General features: G+C 38.8%; 1 long non-coding RNA gene across 2 annotated transcripts in view; it reads left to right on the top strand.

Annotated features, from left to right (window-relative positions):
• LOC103471882 (uncharacterized) overlaps window positions 1-17,159 on the top strand; it is an 86,635-nt gene extending 69,476 nt beyond the window's left edge. For both annotated transcript variants that reach the window (XR_014089505.1, XR_534753.2), the window contains one exon: window positions 16,941-17,159. This is a non-coding gene — a long non-coding RNA (uncharacterized LOC103471882). The remainder of the gene's footprint in view (window positions 1-16,940) is intronic.
• Window positions 17,160-18,790: the final 1,631 nt, after the last annotated feature.

Raw genomic sequence — 18,790 nt, 5'->3', positions numbered from 1 at the left:
TCAGCTGCTCCAACTTTGTTTAATTAATATCCTTCTGCCTCTTCTTCCAGTAATATCCACCCCTCCCTCTCTCTCTCTCTCTCTCTCTATATATATATATATATATATATATATATGTACAGGGGTGAAAGTAAGGGGGTACGGCAGGGTACTGCGTACCCCTAAAAGATTTAGTGGGGGTGAATCAACGGGCTCACTGTGCAGCTGTGAGTTCACCCACTAATCAGCCGTGACTGATTAGTTTTTCAAGAACAATCTAAAACACAACATAATCAGTTAATAAATAGCTTTTTTTCTCATTTCATATTGTTTCTGAACTCTTCGTGCTTTGCTAGAGCAGCGGTGCAACATGTCGATCGCGGAAGGTTTTGAGTCGATCTCGGCATCAGGTGACAAACTGAACGTCGCCAGGACGCTGAGAGCAGCACGTCCTCCTCTGACTCCTTATCAAAACGTTCATAACTTTATTAAAGAACAAAAAAATCAACATAACGTGCTCAAATTAATGACACAATAACAATAATCTCAGTGATTATTGTGTCAACAAAGTGTTGCGCAATTCTGTGCGTTTCGGTTCCATTACCAAAATAACGAGCAGAGCAGAAGTTTAAAACTAACTAATCAACCACCGCTGTGGTGGATGTGAGAAAACTTACTCTAGCTTAACAGAAACAAAACTGAAGTTATTATCTTTGGACCTAAAGAGAAGCGAACTAGAATCAATGCACAGCTTCAGTTATTACAACTGAAAACCAGCGATCAGCCTGAAACCTGGGAGTAGTGATGGACTCTGACCTGAACCTTCAGAGCCACATTAAGACATCTTCTGGTTCTGGTCTGCTCTGCATCCCCAGAACCAGAACCAAACGAGGAGAAGCAGCATTCAGTTTCTATGCACCACAAATTTGGAACAAACTTCCAGAAAACTGTAAAACAGCTGAAACACTGGGCGCCTTTAAATCTCAACTTAAAACCCACCTGTTTATAGTTGCTTATGGCTAAATCAGGATTAGAGTGTGGGTTTTGACGTCTTTGATGTTTTTATCTTTACTTTAAATCTATTAATTAATTTCTTTTTATTCCTCTTTCTAATGATGTAAAAGTAACGAGTAACTGAGGGTCATTAGAGTCTAGAATTTAACCCTGTAAATTCTAGACTCCAACAGGTAAAAAATTGTGCACAAAAATCCATGTAGGACGGCAAAGTCCTAGCGCAAAAATTCGCGTGACAGGTGGACGGAACCTGGTCCTGCAAGGTTGGAGACCTTGTCCTGTTAGGCGACGGGGCCTGATAATACCGTTGTTAAACGGACTGCAGAGTCCGGTGACGACAGGCGCTTAAATTCCGTAACAAAAGTATATTTATATCTTTTTTTAATCTTTTTTTTCAAAATCTCTTTCTCTTTTTTACTGTTTATTCAATGTCACATGTTTTTATTTTTTCTTTAATTTGGTAAAGCACCTTGAAATGCCTTGCTGCTGAAATGTGCTACACAAATAAAATTTGATTGATTGATTGACATCAGGAAAAGGAGTCTGAAAACAAAGAATCAAAAGAGCTCCGTGAAAAAGGGGAGTTTTAAAGTCGGCACTCAGCTTTCAGAGAAGTAATCAACTAACTGCAGTGCATTCTGGGTAAAAGTGGCAGACAAGTTTGTAGTTCCCATCTGATTGAACAATTCCAGCTCTTGGCAGGGCTCAGAAGTGAGCATAAAAGCTGAACCAAGCTTCATGTCAGAAAAACTGAGTTATGAAGTAAAGAAATAAAAAAGGAAATAAAAGGATGTGATGGAAAAAGGGACTCCACAATCAAAATTCCAATCTTCAGAATAAGATACAAGCAATAATCCTGCATCCAGTGGAAGTGAGCTGAAGAAATAAAATAAAACATGACCATCCTTCTTATCCTTTTCAAAGAAAGTAAAGCAAGTAATTAAAATGCTCTGAAAATAAAATTAAATACCGACCTTTTATTTACTGGATGCCATTTTTATATTTTAGTTTATATAAACTTGCATTTTGGAACAATGCAAGAACATACATGAATCATATATTTGTATAAAACTGTATGTAAAGCTCAGTTTTATTAACCATCTGTAACAACAATAAAGAGATTTGGTAAAACACAATGGGCATCGAGGTAAGGTCAGTGTCTGGGGAAAAAACAAGTTCCTGCAAGGAGGAGTCATAATGTTAAATTCCCACCACACTTTCTCACAAACTAAATCACTTCTAAAACAGGACAAAAACAATATAATAGCAGAACTAGCATGACCTAGATTAAACATATTTCAATAATATGCAAAAGAAAACCATATTAACATATTTTTATAAAATGCATAAATATATGCAAATCCAAATGTATGTCAGTTCTGACATCACTCTCTCTGTGATGTAATAATATCATTCTCTTTTGTTATGACATCATAAAACTGTCCCTAAGTACTTGAACGTTCCCAAGATATTTCATTTGAGCACTGGAGAAAGACTGGAGACTTTTAAAACTTTTAACATGGACAATAATCTCATTGACGAAATTAAGGAATTTTACATCAGGGTTCAAAGGAGGAGGATAAGAGATTTGACCACAGAGGAGTTGCTAGGAGAAATAGCGGAACTGATGAAGACTATTAAAAGGTCTTACAATTTAAATGAGTCGGATGAAGAGGAAATTGTGGAAGCGATTCTTCAAAATCTGAATCGAGAAGTGCCGCAGCAGCAGCGTGCAAGCTGGAGTATGTGGAGCTTTTTGACCGATTGTGGAGAGCCATTTATGAGCGGGTTGAGTTTTGGCCTGGGTTTTGGGGCAGCTGCAGGCATAGTTCTGATTGTATGTACAAAACTTCGGTCCTAAACTGTTCTGTCCTCTTCTGAATCTGGATGGTGCTTGAGGGAGGGGTCCCCGTCGACCTGATCTTCAGTTGCAGAACCTGGCTCTTGGGACGTGGAATGTCTCCTCTCTGGGAGAGATTGGGAGAGGGGTTCCTGCCAAAAGTGGAGGAGTTTATGTATCTGGAGATCTTGTTCACAAATGAGGGAAAAAGGGAGCGGGAGATCAACAGGCAGATTGGGGCAACGTCTGCTGTGAAGCAGGCGCTGTACCGGTCTGTAGTGGTGAAGAGAGAGCAGAGTCAAACAGAGACAGATCTCGATTTACCAGTCGATCTACTTTCCCACCTCATCTTTGGTCATGAGCTTTGGGTCATGACCAAGCAAACGAGATCACGGATACAAGCGGCCAAAATGGGTTTCCACTGCAGGGTGTCTGGACTCTCCCTTAGAAATGGGGTGAGAAGCTCCAACATCCGGTAGCGACTCAGAGTAGAGCCGCTGCTTCTCCAAGTTGAGAGGACCCAGTTGAGGTGACTCGGACATCTGGTCAGGATGCCTGCTGGGCGCCTCCCTGATGAGGTGTTGCAGGCACGTCCCACCGGGAGGAGGCCCCAAGGAAGACCCTGGACACCCTGGGGGGGACTATGTCTCTCGGCTGGCCTGGGAACGCCTTGGGATTCCCCCCGAGGAGCTGGAAGAAGTGGCTGGGGAGAGGGAAGTCTGAAGCTGTTACCCTATGACCCAGAAACAGCAGAGGAAAATGGGGATGGACAGAGGTTTTTGTTATCATGCAGTTTCTAAGGGTTCGGCATGTAAGAGGATGAGGAGGTTCTAAATACAATTTTACAGATGGTTTGTCACTTTCACTTGTTTTGCATGACCTGTGGAGGGTCAAAGGTCAAGTTTTATTCACCTATTAGTTTTCTGTTTAATTCCCTGAAATTGATTCACTTACCTGGGGATTATATTGTTTCAGAAAAATAAAGGGAACACTCAAATAACACATCCTAGATCTGAATGAATGAAATATTCTCATTGAATACTTTGTTCTGTACAAAGTTGATTTTTGTGTGATTTTGTTGTCAGCACATTCATCAATGGAAATCAAATTTATTAACCAATGGAGGCCTGGATTTGGAGCCACACACAAAATTAAAGTGAAAAAACATACTACAGGCTGATCCAACTTTAATGTAATGTCCTTAAAACAAGTCAAAATGAGACTCAGTATTGTGTGTGGCCTCCACGTGCCTGTATGACCTCCCTACAACGCCTGGGCATGCTCCTGATGAGGTGGCGGATGGTCTCCTGAGGGATCTCCTCCCAGACCTGGACTAAAGCATCCGCCAACTCCTGGACCACAGACGTGACGTCTGTGGTGCAACGTGACGTTGGTGGATGGAGCGAGGCATGATGTCCCAGATGTGCTCAATCGGATTCAGGTCTGGGGAACGGGCGGGCCAGTCCATAGCTTCAATGCCTTCATCTTGCAGGAACTGCTGACACAATCCAGCCACATGAGGTCTAGTATTGTCCTGTATTAGGAGGAACCCAGGGCCAACCGCACCAGCATATGGTCTCACAAAGGGTCTGAGGATCTCATCTCAGTACCTAATGGCAGTCAGGCTATTAGGTACCATGAGCACATGGAGGGCTGTGCGGCCCTCCAAAGAAATGCCACCCTACACCATTACTGACCCACTGCCAAACCAGTCATGCTGAAGGATGTTGCAGGCAGCAGACCGCTCTCCACGGCGTCTCCAGACTCTGTCACATCTGTCACATGTGCTCAGTGTGAACCTGCTTTCATCTGTGAAGAGCACAAGGCGCCAGTGGTGAATTTGCCAATCCTGGTGTTCTCTAGCAAATGCCAAGCTGTGAGCACAACCCCCATCTGTGGACGTCGGGCCCTCATACCATCCTCATGGAGTCGGTTTCTAACCGTTTGTGTAGACACATGCACATTTGTGGCCTGCTGGAGGTCATTTTGCAGGGCTCTGGCAGTGCTCCTCCTGTTCCTTCTTGCACAAAGGTGGCGGTAGCGGTCCTGCTGCTGGGTTGTTGCCCTCCTACGGCCTCCTCCACGTCTCCTGGTGTACTGGCCTGTCTCCTGGTAGGCGCCTCTGGACACTACACTGACAGACACAGCAAACCTTCTTGCCACAACTCGCATTGATGTGCCATCCTGGATGAGCTGCCCTACCTGAGCCACTTGTGTGGGTTGTAGAGTCCGTCTCATGCTACCACGAGTGTGAAAACAACCACCAACATTCAAAACTGACCAAAACATCAGCCAGACAGCATAGGTACTGGGAAGTGGTCTGTGGTCCCCACCTGCAGAACCACTCCTTTATTGAGTGTGTCTTGCTAATTGCCAATAATTTCCATCTGTTGTCTATTCCATTTGCACAACAGCAGGGGAAATTGATTGTCAATCAGTGTAGCTTTCTAAGTGGACAGTTTGATTTCACAGAAATTTGATTTACTTGGAGTTATATTGTGTTGTTTAAGTGTTACCTTTATTTTTTTGAGCATGTTTTATTTATCCCTATATTCTGCGAAAGCAATATGAAACTCCAGATTCTTAAGATTAAGATTCACATAAACCGTGTTATAGTCGGAGACGACAAATATGGAACTTTTAGTTGTTCTATCAGTGTCTGTCCAGCAGAGGGCAGAGTTAACCTTTTTTTTTTTCTGGGCTTCACACTTTCAAATCCTTCTCCGGCTGTATCTAGATTCCCCACTGCTTAAATATTTCTATATTAGAAATTAAAAATACACATTCTGTGTCTATACTGCACTAAACCAAAGTCATTTGACCACAGAATTTATTTAATTCATTATAAAAGCCTTAAACATGAATTCATTGAATCATACCAAGGCAAATCAGTTTAAACATTCTTATTAAAAGTTTGAAAATGGTATCCAACAGACTCAACTCCCCAAGAATTACACACGCACACACACACATATATATATATATATATATGTACTGCCTGCTCAAAAAAATAAAGGGAACACTTAAACAACACAATATAACTCCAAGTAAATCAAACTTCTGTGAAATCAAACTGTCCACTTAGGAAGCAACGCTGATTGACCCGACGAGGGTCCCCGTTGTCAATCAGTGTTGCTTCCTAAGTGGACAGTTTGATTTCACAGAAGTTTGATTTACTTGGAGTTATATTGTGTTGTTTAAGTGTTCCCTTTATTTTTTTGAGCAGTGTATATATATATATATATATATATATATATCAGTGACGTGCGGTGAGGTTCATTGCTGGTGAGGCACTGACTTATGACTACGGAAATTAGTCATTGTACGTATGGAAATTTTGCTCATGCATACAACGCTGGAGGGCAAAAAGACTAATCGTTTACATGTCATCCATAGCCGCGTTAACTCAGTGAAACTTAAAAATGTAGGTATCAGAGTGTGACCAAGTCACTGTGTTGCAAGTCTCAAGTCTCTGTCCTCAAGTCCGAGTCAAGTCTCAATTCAAGACAGGCAAAAGTCGAGTCAAGACAGGCAAATGTTGAGTCAAGTCTCATGTCAGTAACCTTTAATTTCAAGTCATTTCGAGTCGTTTTTATTTTATATGTTTTATATAATTTGCCATTATACATAAAATTCAAATAATGGACCATTTGTTCTTTTTAAAATCTGTATTTATCTCAAATGATAGAACATGTGTAGCTGAACACAAAGTATAAAAAACATTTTTAAATTGGACCTCTTTATTGCGCAGTTCTGTTAAACTTGATATTCAATAAAAAGTTTTCAAAAAATGAAATAAGTATATATTAAGTTATCACAAGCTAACACACGAAGGTCTGGTGCATTTATTTTTCTGCTTTTATTTCTAAGTATGTTAGTTTCAGTCCTCCGTAATTATGGGCCAGATATTCTAAACACAAAATTTATTTGGGACAGTCACTGTATTTGGTCTGTTTTAACAAATAAACCACATGAAAAAATCTAAATCATTGCAAATAAAGTGGAGTGGTTTTGAATTTGGATGTGATGGTAAAATGAATATCTGTCAGGCCAAGTGGGTTAAATCTACAGCCAATTTCACATCAATATTGATAAAAACATGTTGTGTGAATCAAGCTGGTCAGAATCACTAAACACAAAATAATGAGCTCATTATTTTATGTCTTACTCAGTTAACTATCCCACTTAGTGTTATATTCAGGGTCAGTGAGATTGTACCATTTTTATTTTTACAGAAATTTTTGAAAGATGGCCAAAAAAAAAAAAACGGGATTTTTTTTAATTTTATTTGTTTTTCCAGCAAAGCTTTACTACTTGGAGATGGGTTCTGTGCGACATGTGACAGTCACGCTGGTCAGGGCATTAAGTCAAAAACAGTTGATTTAATGCACTGACTGCAGTAAACAATATATTGTCAATATAACTTCCCAACGTAGCTGTCTTCAAATACACCAACCGTCCTTAGATGATACTAGACCGGCTCCTCATCATGATGGGACAGAGAGACTCTGTTCCCTGAGTTCAGGTCCAGAATCTGCTTTCTGTTCCGGAGCCCCGCTCACTATCCACCGGCTTCCTGAGCTAATAACACGGTGCACATTATTTGTGGAGGCATTTGAAGGACCGGATTTATGGTAAATCATCACCATTTTAACCCGGAGTACACATGCTAACACGAAGTTAGCTAAAGTCAACTATCTTACAGCAAAAGAAAAGCGCCACCTACCATCTTTATGGTATTCTCTTCTTGCATGTTTTACAAGTTGCAGTTCATTTTTTTATACGAAAGTTCATAACCTACGTAGCCAAAAGAAATTACTCGCGGAAGCATATTCGAGCGGTTATTTCGTGTTTCGTTCCCTGAGCTCTGCAGCGTCGCCGCGTTTTTTTAAATGTCCAAATCCTGTTAATTTGATTGGTTGAGCTGCAGCTACGCACACATACACATACATACATAAGGAGAGAGGAGAAACAGAGGGACGGTCTGCGCATATTGATACAGAAGGAGTGAAATTAATTAATGACGCCACTTTATAAATAATGTGTTTTAAATTTTAAGACTTTTAGTAAAAAATATCAAGTCTTTTCAAGTAAACAGCTTCAAGTCGAGTCAAGTCCCAAGTCAATGGCATGAAAGTCAAAGTCAAGTCCGAGTCTTTGAGCATTTTTTCAAGTCAAGTCTCAAGTCGTGATTTTAACGACTCGAGTCCAAGTCATGTGACTCGAGTCCAAGTCACGTGACTCGAGTCCCCACCTCTGGTAGGTATTAATTTCGTACTACGATCCACAGCAAAGTTATCTGTTTTCGCCAAGCTACGCAGACTCGTTGCCGCTTCATGTTTTAGGATTTAACACCAAAAAACATTCAAGAATTTTGCACACAGAACAGAACATTTAATTTGTTGTTGTAGTACGTTTTAGGCTTAATGTTTTATTAATAAATAATTGCTGTGGTAGATTAGCTACCGCTTCTACTTTACTGAATTATTTAAACATTAACTGTAGCCCACAAAACGCACATTTAATTAAAAAACTAAACAAAAACATCTTATTGCTGTCTTACCTTTACGTATCAATGAAATCCATGCACCCCTAATTCTGCACAAAAATATCAGTTCATCCTCTGCATGTCTTTTCTACTCCGTTTGAGAATCATCAAACTGTCTTGAAGTAAAACTTTCAGCTCCGGTGTTGGTCTTCCTTTAGTTATCATCTACTGCTTCAATTGAAAATCCACTTTAGAAAACTGTTTAAGTTTAGAAATGTAGTCTTTCATTTTGACGTCGGAAGAGAGAAGAAAACAAATTTATCGCTGTACTTTACTTATTCACTGTGTGGGTAGCTCCATGGCTAGCGCACTGTGTCTTACTCTGCAGTTGTGCAGTCACAATATCTGGGATCATGAGCGCCCCCAGCGGTGAGGCAAGAGAACTGCCTGCCTCACCTCGAGTCTGTTCTCTGCCATTTCTTATCGCTCCTCCGCACACAAAACACGATACACACACAGTTAGTGACAAAAAACACTGTACATTATATACATAAGCGAAATTATGGAAAATCAGTCCATATATTAAATGTTTTAGCCATTTTATTGCCGGCGTACAGACAGGACGGACATGCTGTCATATAATGGCAGCCAGTGCGGTTAGCTAGAGGTTGCGTAATCCCAGGGGAGGTTCAGCTCGCTGCTGCCTCACCGGCTTCGCTTCTGAGCATTTTAATGGGAAAATGAGAACATCCAGGGATTTTGAAGAAAATTAATCAGAATTGGTTAAGCTAAGTAAAAAATAGATACTTTATAGTACATGAAAATAGCAATATAAATGATTTTATATTGTATATTATTTTTCCATGATGACAGGTGAGGCAGAGCCTCCCCTGACCGCACGTCACTGCGGTCAGGGGAGATTATATATATATATATATATATATATATATATATATATATATATTCTTCTTTGGTTCTTTCAGTAACCGTCAACTCATTCATTCAGCTCAGCTCATTGTCCATAATTTGTCTGTTCTTTTTTTTTTAATCACACGAGGTCTGAATACTTTAAATGGTGCAACAACGTGGATAAATTGGTAAAATTGTGTTAGCTTTAGAAGATGGATGTTAGCTCTCTTAGCTAAGGCCAGAGGGCATTTATGGTAATTTTGGCTAAGCTATATTTCCTGTGATAACCTTTATACTTGGTACCAAGTATAAAGGTACCACCTGACAAGGTGGCCTACTTGCTATTGCCTACAACTAAATGATTCAAAGGGCTTTTGACTTTTGACATTCCATTAAAACTGTTGCATTTAGTAATTTGGCTTTGATAATTTGGATTTACATTTAAATGCACTTCATTCTTTGTAGTTTCAATCAAATTATGAACATCTTTCTTTTTGCAACTAGTTTTCATTTTATGTAAGAGCCCTTTTTTCTAAAACTGGCTAACATGTGTTGTAGTGATGTACAAAACAGTTAGTGCTGGTCAAAAAGATGAATTAACTGAAGTTATTTTGTAGCAGAGGAAGATGTTGTTTATTTAAATGTAAGGAATCCAAACATAAATGCTACATTTAGGCTATTGAATAAAACACTGAATTATAACCTTTATTAACGTGACTGTAACTCTGAGGCTACAGCTTTTTTCTGCTGCATTGGTCTTTCTTGAAACAATTATCACAAACAAAATCTGTAGGAGCTTAACATATTTGTTTGTTCTGTCGCACTGCAACGAGCTGTACTGAAGAATCAGCTTCAATACAGGAAAAATATTTTAATATTTTATGTTCTAGTACTTAAAAATACCTGTAATTTTTCTTTTCTATTAGTTTATCCTTAAAATCTCCTATTACTTTATAAATTGTGGAGTACGCAGCTGTTTACTGTAGGAACACACAACACAGAATAAATAATTTTTCTCTGAATATTAGAGGTATTTTTAGAGAGTGGACATGCTACAGGTTACTTCCTGGATTTTACTATCTACTTTAGCAGAACTAACATGGTATTTTCCCAGAATTTACAAGGCTCTTTTCACAATTTAATAGTTCTTTCCTGGAATGTGATGGACACCTTTACAAACTTTCAGCTCATAAGTATCCAGTAAGTCGCAGGAAAATAACCTGTACATTTTACAAAAAGTAGCCTGTGAGTTCAGGAGGGAGTCTGTAAAATCCAGGAAAGCAATGTTTCATTTCAGAAAATACTGCAAAACCTCTAAGAAAGTAAGCAGGAAATTTAAGTAACTATTTAATCCTATTAAAGTGGTGATTAAGTTCAGGAAAAAGTACCTGTAAACTTGAGTTTAATATGCACATTTTAAAACACAGACTTGTGCCTTCAGATTACATTTGTTGTGAATTGGATTTATATAAATAAACTGAATTGAACTACGTTAAAGTGAAGTTTTGAAAAGTACTGGAAGGCAAACTGTAAATTTAAGAAAAGCATAGGTTGTGTTAATTACTGATTACCATTTAGATAATCAGATCTATTACTTCAAAGTTTCACTTAAGATGGATTAGAATTATTTTAGCTTTGAACATTATCTAAACTGTAGTCATAATATATTAGACAGCAACAGAAATATTATATTCATTTGTTCAAAAGAGCACTGTAAAAGCACCTAGGAAAAACCACAATTCTAAAAACTACAAACCAAGAAAATACCTGCAACACTTTTACATTACATGCAGAATCAGAAGATAACTTTGCTACACCAGCAAATACTCTGACACACTTCCAGGTAGACGCATATAACATCCAGCCTTGTCACAAATCTGCCAGCTCAATTAATCAAGCCATTCCCTGGAGGGCTAACCGGAGCCAGCCTCGAAGTCCCGCTGACGTGCCTCCCACACCGCGCTCCGCAGGATGACGGGAGGAAACAAGCGTCTCACAGCACAACCCGAGGAGACTGCTTTGTGACATCCAGGCTGCGGATAACGTGAGAACAGAATGAGACTGAAAGAGATGCACCGAGGGAGATTTATTCTTTTCTTAGCTGGGAATCCCATTACGTCTCATTATAGAAGGGTACTGTTGGGAATGGAAATCCCGATCGATGAATCATAATTTGTATTGACACACGGAGCATAAAATCAACCAAGAAAAGCATTCAGACTTCACTTATTTTATTCACTTTCAGCGCTGAAAGGAGACGCTTTTACCATTACATCCGAGAAGAGTTTCTTAAAAAGTCTGTGTAGCGTCTGAGGAGAAAGAGGAGGGTAGCTGATAATATGGACTGAAGACACTCCCTGAACTCACACCATGTCTCTGTGGCCTGGGAGAACGTTCCTTTTTCGTGAGAAATGGACCTTGGTGTCTAACAGAATCAAACATGTAACTTTTTACTATGGGCCTTTTGTCTAACAGCGTGTGACTCTTTCTCGACCTTGGTAAAGCGTCTCAACAATTCCGAAGAGGACAGGACAGTTTAGGTCAGGAGTTTTGTACCCACAATCAGAGCAATGCCTGCAGCCGCTCCAAAACCCAGGCCAAAACTCAACCCGCTCACAAAAGACTCTCCACAATTACTTAAAAAGCCCCACACACTCCAACTCGGACGCTGCCGCTCTTGATTAAAATGTTCAAGAATAGTTTCCACCATTTCATCTTCTGCCGGATTTAAATTGTAAGATCTTTACATTTTTTTCATCAGTCCTGCAATTTCATTGAGTAACTCCTCTGTACTTAAATATCTTAACCTCCTCCTTTCAACCCTAATATAAAATTCTTCGAGGTCCTGAAAGAACTGCGGATTCTCCATGCTACACGTTTTAAAGCTCTCCAGTCTTTCTTCAGTACTTGAATGAAAGATCTTGGGAAAGTTCAAGTACCTATGTACTTGAACTTTCCCAAGAAAGTTCAAGTACTTAGGTCGTGATCAATACGTCGATCGGAAAGGTTTTGAGTCGATCTCGGCAGGTGACAAACTGAACGCCGCCAGGACGCTGAGGCCAGCACTTCCTCTTCTGATAGGCTTATCAAAAATATTCACTAAGATCCTGAACGTTTGTAGCTTCATTAAAAAATAATAATTATAAAAAGTCAACGAAACATTTAAAATTAATAATCTCAGTAATTATTGTTTCAACAAGGTGTTGCGCAATCCTGTGCGTTTCGGTTCCATTAAGAAAAAAAAAAAAGAAAAGCGACTCAAAGACCGACTGACCAGCAGAGCAGGAGTTTAAATTAGCTACTCAACCACCGCTGTGTTCATGAGAGGCTTATTAATAATCGAGAAATAAATATTAAGCCTGGAAACCTGATATGTAACGGACTGAATGTTGTGTTTTTAATGTAGCCTAATCTTTGCTCGGCTTGCGGGGTGCAGGCGGTTGCCACGGCAACGGGTGTGCTTAAACGACAAAGAGAGTAAAAAGGTAGGAGATGTTTTCAGTTGATAGTCTGTTCGGGTTGTTTTACCTTTTTTTTTTTTTTACCTTTGCTGTGGCTCATCACACCTGCTGTAGTTTCTGAATATTCAATAAACGACAAAATTGGACTAATTACCTCGTTCGTTTGTGAGCATACGTCACAACAAACATCAAATAGGACAAATATATTTCATTAAGTTTTAACAAATTCTACCGCGATAATTATGTGAAATTAAATTAATTATATCCCGACTTCAGAAGATTTGCCTTTACCTTTATTGGGCTCTTTGGTTCCCCCTATCAGTCTGTAGTTTCTCATACTGAGGTCATCAATCTACATTTTAGATCCACCATGACTGACTGACACCTGCTGGCGTCAGGTTTGCAACCAGCTGCTGACTGAGAAACCAGTAAGCTGCTCCCAGTGTCAGAATCTCACTGAGGAAGAAACTGGATTAGGTTTTCTGTCACTTTATTATTTCTGCTATAACTGATGTATATTCGCATATAAAATAAGTCAATAGAGTTTAATTTGCAATTTGTATGTCTTTGTGTCATGAGGTAGATCTCAGGCGGCTGGTGAGAGAAAAAGTAGATCTGTATCATTACAAGGATTATTTCTTAATTTCTAAAAAGAAAGTCTGTATATTTTATTTTACTAAAGGTCTCCAGTTCAGACTATTGCCTTAAATGACTTGGACGTTCGGTTAATTATTTTAACAAAAAAAAATAGTCACTTAAAATCAGATTAAAACTGATTTCTAAATTAATTAAGATTATTTCACATTTATAATATTCTATGAATACTGAAGATCTACTATATATATAAATAAACTTAAATCCATAGTTTACTGCTGTAGCATAATCCCACATTGGAAATCATGATTAAAGTTTTTTTTAATATAATCAAAAATTCTGCATATGAAGTTATATATTTGTATATATAATTTTCATAAAAACATCACTAAGCAAAACATACACAGAGAATCAGTGACAAGGCATCATGAATGGCCTGTAGTGTCTCTAATGACAAATTGAACTAAATCAGATACTAATATCCCTTAAGGTAGACTAGTATTTTGCTTTGTGACCAAAAATATTACCAGAAAGATCATCACAAGATTTATAGTTTGTTAAAATTTGTGAGGTGACCAAATTAGGGAGCCTTGCTGCATACAATTGTTCCGGTAGATCAGGTCAAGGTTCAACCCTCCGCCCCCAAACAAACGTGTCCACAATACAATGTTGAAGGCCCGAACCTTATGCATTGCCATCTAATCAGTTTGCAGTCATTGCCTTATATGACTTGGACGTTCGGTTAATTATTTTAACAAAAAAAAAATAGTCACTTAAAATCAGATTAAAACTGATTCTTAAACATTCCAGTTTTCACTGGAATGTTTCTTGGTGTTGAGATAGTAATCACCAGAGGTGGGGACTCGAGTCACATGACTTGGACTCGTTAAAATCACGATTTGAGACTTGACTTGAAAAAATGCTCAAAGACTCGGACTTGACTTTGACTTTCATGCCATTGACTTGGGACTTGACTCGACTTGAAGCTGTTTACTTGAAAAGACTTGATATTTTTTACTAAAAGTCTTAAAATTTAAAACACATTATTTATAAAGTGGCGTCATTAATTAATTTCACTCCTTCCGTATCAATATGCGCAGACCGTCCCTCTTTTTCTCCTCTCTCCTTATGTATGTATGTGTGCGTAGCTGCAGCTCAACCAATCAAATTAACAGGATTTGGACATTTAAAAAAACGCGGCGACGCTGCAGAGCTCAGGGAACGAAACACGAAATAACCGCTCGAATATGCTTCCGCGAGTAATTTCTTTTGGCTACGTAGGTCATGAACTTTCGTATAAAAAACGAACTGCAACTTGTAAAACATGCAAGAAGAGAATATCGGATGGAGATGCCACGACGTCCAACTTTGTCCGGCATTTGAAGCTTCACAAAGATGGTAGGTGGCGCTTTTCTTTTGCTGTAAGATAGTTGACTTTAGCTAACTTCGTGTTAGCATGTGTACTCCTGGTTAAAATGGTGATGATTTACCATAAATCCGGTCCTTCAAATGCCTCCACAAATAATGTGCACCGTGTTATTAGCTCAGGAAGCCGGTGGATAGTGAGCGGGGCTCCGGAACAGAAAGCAGATTCTGGACCTGAACTCGGGGAACAGAGTCTCTCTGTCCCATCATGATGAGGAGCCGGTCTAGTATCATCTAAGGACGGTTGGTGTATTTGAAGACATCTACGTTGGGAAATTATATTGACAATATATTGTTTACTGCAGTCAGTGCATTAAGTCAACTGTTTTTGACTTAATGCCCTGACCGGCGTGACTGTCACATGTCGCACAGAACCCATTTAGCTTTGCTGGGAAAACAAATAAAATTAAAAAAAATCCCGTTTTTTTTTTTTTGGCCATCTTTGAAAAATTTCTGTAAAAATAAAAATGGTACAATCTCACTGACCCTGAATATAACACTAAGTGGGATAGTTAACTGAGTAAGACATAAAATAATGAGCTCATTATTTTGTGTTTAGTGATTCTGACCAGCTTGATTCACACAACATGTTTTTATCAATATTGATGTGAAATTGGCTGTAGATTTAACCCACTTGGCCTGACAGATATTTATTTTACCATTACATCCAAATTCAAAACCACTCCACTTTATTTGCAATGATTTAGATTTTTTCATGTGGTTTATTTGTTAAACAGACCAAATACAGTGACTGTCCCAAATAAATTTTGTGTTTAGAATATCTGGCCCATAATTACGGAGGACTGAAACTAACATACTTAGAAATAAAATCAGAAAAATAAATGCACCAGACCTTCCTGAGTTTACTTGTGATAACTTCGTATATACTTATTTAATTTTTTGAAAACTTTTTCTATTGAATATCAAGTTTAACAGAACTGCGCAATAAAGAGGTCCAATTTAAAAATGTTTTTTATACTTTGTGTTCAGCTGCACATGTTCTATCATTTGAGATAAATACAGATTTTAAAAAGAACAAATGGTCTATTATTTGTATTTTATGTATAATTGCAAATTAAAAAAAAAAGGTAAAAACGACTCAATGACTTGAAATTAAAGGTTCCTGACTTGAGACTTGACTCAACTTTTGCCTGTCTTGACTTGAGACTTGAGACTTGCAACACAGTGACTTGGTCACACCTCTGGTAATCACTTTAGTCATGTTCTGCATAGGACATCCACGGATAGAACAGAAAATCTCGGCCTGAATTTGAACCAGAGATCTACTTGACAGCAACGGTAACAACTGTGCGGTTGTGCTGCTCTAAACATTAGTTATGAAAAAGTTGTCTAAGAAAAAAAAGCAATGGAAGCATCAAAACTTAATTCCAAAACAGTCCCGAGCAGAAATCTTCATCAGGACTGGTTGCCATCTGCCTGACGTGTCGAGAGGACACTAAAGAGTAATGAGGCTTTAGCAGCATAATTAATGTTTACAGATTACACCAGTGATTGCTCATGAATTTAAAAAGGAAGTGCATGACTCTGGCCAAAAACAAAATCAGTATTTCATTTCTGTAAATTATATCTAAATAACTATGTCCAATAAGTATTTATAATATGTCCATAAATAATCACTTATGATCTGCAGCCTCCATAAAACCGTAAAAGTTCTGAATCACTAAATTTGTTGGCTGTGTCTCTGAAACAAGTGTGTCCTGTTAATTTAATGTTAATTTGCTTAAATAAAAACTTTGTAACTGTTGTTTTTGGAGAGGGAATAATGGAAATGCACAGCTGGAGGAAAGTTCTTGCCAGAAATTTTAATTTTCTTCTCAACTAATGTTTCAAAGTGTTTAAACACAAACTGAGTCTAATTTCATTAAATGGCTTAACGTAGCCTCTCTGGGATTTGGATATGCACATCCAGTGAATCAGCTTCATGGTTAATGACGCTGCATACGTTATATTATGCTTGTTTACATTCGTTGAAGAGCTGCAGTATCAGTCACCGTTGTGTACTGTCAACATTTCCTTGAAAGTGTTTAACCTTTGGCAGCATAAGGTTGTGGCAGATCACAGCAGGTGGATTTGATAGCGCGTTTGGAAATGCCCTGGAGGGAGTTTTGAATTCGACTGCAGAGCCAAAGAGGATGCCCTGACCTTCTCTGACATTTGGAGAATAGCAAAGTGGTTTGGAGCCGTCACTCTGCTGTTTGTCTGTTCACAGAGCTGCACGTTGACATCACACCAGCAGGTGGCAGGAGTGCACTGCTCTGACTGCAGCAGACTTCCTGTATGAAGGGATGAAAGGCTGAGCTTGGCTGGCAGTTCAGGCATTATCTCACCCCAGTTTGATTCCATTACACCGACAGAAGGAAAGAGGAGCTGACTCACAGAACCAACCGAGAGAGAAACCCGTCTACTTAAAACTTTATTGAAAGGCTAATTACAGTCAGAGTTGTTTTTTTTAGATGCAGTCAGTGTAAGAATACCCAGCAGGCTGAAATTTGTAGTAAGTCGTTGTTGCAGTACCCTCAGAAATGATTCTGGTGAAAGACGAGCCTGTACCTCTAGTAATCAGTCCATTCAGTTTAGGTCAGGATGCATTTTCCTTCATAATTTACTGTCAATGTCACAATCTTAACACAAAGCAGTTATAGTTGATTCTCATTTCTATGAAGAGATGCAAGGCTTCATTCCTATGAAGCCTTGCATCTCTTCTGAGGACTCAACAAAACTAAGGAGTCAACAGGAACCTCTAGAAAAACATCATACTTTTGCACCCAGAGAACATTAGAAGCAAGTTGCCAAGAGTTCAACAGCAGCTTTGAAGCAGCTGCAGAAATGTCTTCAAATATTGGCTGTCTAGTAAATGTAACAACAGTCTCCTTTATTCTTCTTGAATCTTGGCTGTGGAACGGCATGGACAGACAGACGGAAGCCTTTTCTTGCAAAGAAAAACTTCCAAGTTTCGCAAAAACATATTTAAAGTCTCCTGACATTTGGAAAATGTGCTGCGGTTTCATAAAACCAAGGTTGAACTTTTCTGGGCCTGAAAAAAAAGGATGTATGGCAGAAAACCAACAAAGCAAATCACAACAGAACAGTGTTACAGTGAAACATGGTGGAGGCAACAGCATACTCAGGGCTTAGTTTAGTTTTTTTCTTTTTTTCAAGTGGAACTGGAGATTTGGTCAAAGTGGAGGGAAATATAAACAGCTTCTATGTAAAATCAGAATATTAAGAGGAATATCATTAATTGGGATAATGACTCATTGGAAGCATCCACAAATAACTTACACATAAAAGAGTTTTAAACCAACCTCATTGTCATTTTTAATGTCACATGCTCAGAGTTTTAAGTGTGATGGGATTGGGAAGTATTTTTGTTAAGCAGACAGTAATAAAACAAACCTCGAGACAATAAAAGGACTTTTAAGTTGCTCCTATCCATTTCAATAAAAAGACCTCTCTTTTCAGCCAACTCTGGAGTTTAATGTGGTCTCATGGGAAAATGTGAATTAGGCAGAAAGGCATCCAGCATGACCCACAAAGTAATGTCTTGAAGTTAGGAGTTTCTTTTACGCCAGCACTACATTTGTGTGGTCTGCAGACGGAGCAGGACTCGTGGCCTAGTAAGCCAGTAAATAACAGCTTTCTAGATGTGGAAATGGGTCAGGTGGAGTGTGGGTCAGAAATGAGCACGAGCTCCTCCACCGTCTCCAGGAAGAATCAGGTATAGAAAATGGAGGGATGAAGAATAATTATAAGACTTGCCCACTTCCACTCCAACTCGGATGCACAATTTTGGCATAAAATGTCTAATAAGGTGTGAAATTATAGAGTGGTCACTGGATTAAGTGTAAATGAGGTACGTCCTGTATGTGTTAGGCATGTCCTTCTGCAAGAGAAGCTTTGGGGACCATTTTCCACCAAAGTGATGTATTTTTAAACCAGCAAATTGTGTCCAAAATTACTTTCCACAACCATCCATCATAATAAACCAGCATATATTAACAGCCGTTTCTACTGCTTATAAAAACCAAGCCATACAAGAGGTTTCTGGTGTAGCAAACT

The sequence above is a fragment of the Poecilia reticulata genome, chromosome 10 (genome assembly GCF_904066995.2).
Source record: "Poecilia reticulata chromosome 10, P_reticulata-male-v2, whole genome shotgun sequence".
Classification (NCBI taxonomy): Eukaryota; Metazoa; Chordata; class Actinopteri; order Cyprinodontiformes; family Poeciliidae; genus Poecilia; species Poecilia reticulata.
Note: the sequence above shows the minus strand (reverse complement) of the source record. Positions and strands in the feature narration are given on the sequence as shown.